The 2,351-nt window shown below is 32.1% G+C and overlaps 1 pseudogene across 1 annotated transcript; it reads right to left on the bottom strand.

Annotated features, from left to right (window-relative positions):
* Positions 1-693: 693 nt before the first annotated feature.
* On the bottom strand, positions 694-1,765 carry LOC150032499 (calcium-binding protein KRP1 pseudogene; annotated as a pseudogene). The gene has a single exon (XR_016524724.1). The product of XR_016524724.1 is annotated as a calcium-binding protein KRP1 pseudogene (transcript).
* Between the last annotated feature and the right edge of the window lie 586 nt (positions 1,766-2,351).

The raw sequence follows: 2,351 nt of genomic DNA, 5'->3' as shown, positions 1-2,351 counted from the left end.
GCAAGAGACGAGAGAGGAGTGATTTGGTGAGTGAGGAAACGAAGAAAGAGCAAGAACGAGACATAGTGATTTGTGTGTAGAAAAAAAAAGAGAGTGAGAAGAAAGAGACGAGCAAGAGCGAGAGACATAGTGATTTGTGAGAGAAAAAAAAAAGAGAAAACGAGACAAGTGAGAGTGAGACTGTTTTTCCGCATGCATTCAACTATATTTTGGTAATTTTACTCGAATTTGACATCAAAAAAGAGTCACTTGACATTTTTTTCAAAAATCGGATTTTTCATATTTTTTGCCTAATTTTTGAGTCATCCATCCAGCAAACTTCAATTCGTAGTGGAATTGGTTTTTTTTCTTTTTATTTTTTTACGCTTATATCTTCTACATCTTTTTATATTTATGAGATTACTGTGTTTTATTTTTTCCATTATTTTATTATTCATTAATGTAAAATGATTTTAGTATAAAACTTAAGGGTTGTTTGAGGCCCAACATGATATTCTTCTGTATCATGTCAAGTGTTTGGAGGCCCATTACGAACTACTCACATTCTATATCATTTCAATACTCCAAACAACTCCTTAATTTGTGTCGAAATTAGTAATTTTTTAGAGTTTTTTTGGGTAAGATTTTTGAGTGGGTTTAACAAAAAGGGAAGACAAAAAATTGAACACAAGTTAGTGTGATGAAATAGAAAGCTGAATAGTAAAAGTTATTCATTTATTTTCGGTTTCTCTTTCCATATAAATTCAATAAATCGAGAAGAAAATCAGTAATTAATTACAAAAAAGAAAAAAAAAAAAGAACAAATCAACAAAAATCCTTGAATTCTTGGTTCAGAGCCTCCTCGAGCAAGAACCATGACTCATCCATCAAATCAGGGCTCAATCTAAACATAAGAACACAAAACTCCATCTGATTAAGAGCACCATCGCCGTCAAAATCCCCTTCCCTCAACATTGATCTCAGATCCTCATCGCTCAGATCCGCCAGCCCTAGCGCCGCCGCGTTCCTCTTTAAGCTCTCGAAATCGATCACCCCCTTCTCTCTATCCATCAGAAGATTGAAACCATTGCAAAGCTCCCCGATCAGCCCCTCGCCGCCGAGCCTCTGCGCCATCGTCGGCAGCCAGTCCTGGAATCCCGATTGCTCTGCGCCAAATGCCATTTTGGAGTGAGATTGTGAGATCGGATTAAGGATTAGGACTTGGGTGTGAGTTCGAGGTGAAGAAGTAGGAGTGGAATGGGGCATATATATGGGTGAAGAGTGAAGAAGAAGAAGAAGAAGAAGAAGAAGAAGAAGAAGAAGAAGAAGAAGAAAGAAGAATAATAATGTCAATGGGGTTTCGGAGAAGGAGCGGCCATGGAAGCCAACTAAGGTACAGATAATAATTAATGAAGATTAATTAGCTGATGCGGATTTGCAGGCTGTGTGATTTCGGAGAAGCCTCCTTAGAAGGGTATAGTCGTCATTTTCTCACAAGGATTTGATTGAGGTTTTGCCGTTCTTTCTGGGATAAGTCTCCCACACCACACTCTTTATTTAATTGCTATGGAGGGTAGAATCGTCATTTCTGCGAGAGGTTGCCAATTCCAAATGCCAATATATAGATATTAAATATACACAGTCGATTTTTAGTTGGCCACATATTTATGAATTCTGTATTTTACTAAAATATTATCTTTCCCTCTCTATTTGCCAATTAATGCCGTTGTTTTAAATGTATATTTGGATAGGTAAAGATATTTCATATTTGGAATTTAAATATTTATATTTAATTTACCTATTTTATATATAAAAAATCAAAAATTAATAATTATTTAATTATTTAATCAATTAAGATAAAAATAAAATGAATAAGTTTCTATTAAATATAATTAAATTATTTAAATTAATTACTTAAAATAATTAAATTAATATAAATTATTTAGAATATTGATAACTAATAATTATTTATATTAAATACTTAAATTAAACTAAAATATTAATTATAAAGGTATTAGTTGAAATTCATTCCGTGTAAATAATATCTAGTTTAATAATTAATTAAATTTAATAGTAATAAATAATTAATATTAATTAATTAAACTATATTTTATTAAATAAAATGATGCAAAATAAATAAGGATAGTTTTTCTGAAGAAAGAAGTACGGTACGAGTAATATAAGGGGCAAGAATCATGAAATGCTCTTTTTTCAAATGCTTGCCTCAAATTCCATGGAAAATTTTGTAGAACAAACGAGGCCTTAGTTTAGCGCTATCTACTCTGACGATTTCAATTATGTGCCAAATTATACATATTTTACCTAGCATCAAGTATGTAAAATCAATTATGAACTTAGAGGTTTGATCCCTC

This window comes from Benincasa hispida, chromosome 11, assembly GCF_027475165.1.
Source record: "Benincasa hispida cultivar pf3 chromosome 11, pf3_genome.v1.1, whole genome shotgun sequence".
Classification (NCBI taxonomy): domain Eukaryota; kingdom Viridiplantae; phylum Streptophyta; class Magnoliopsida; order Cucurbitales; family Cucurbitaceae; genus Benincasa; species Benincasa hispida.
The sequence above is the reverse complement of the archived record's forward strand: the minus strand, read 5'-3'. Positions and strand labels throughout refer to the sequence as shown.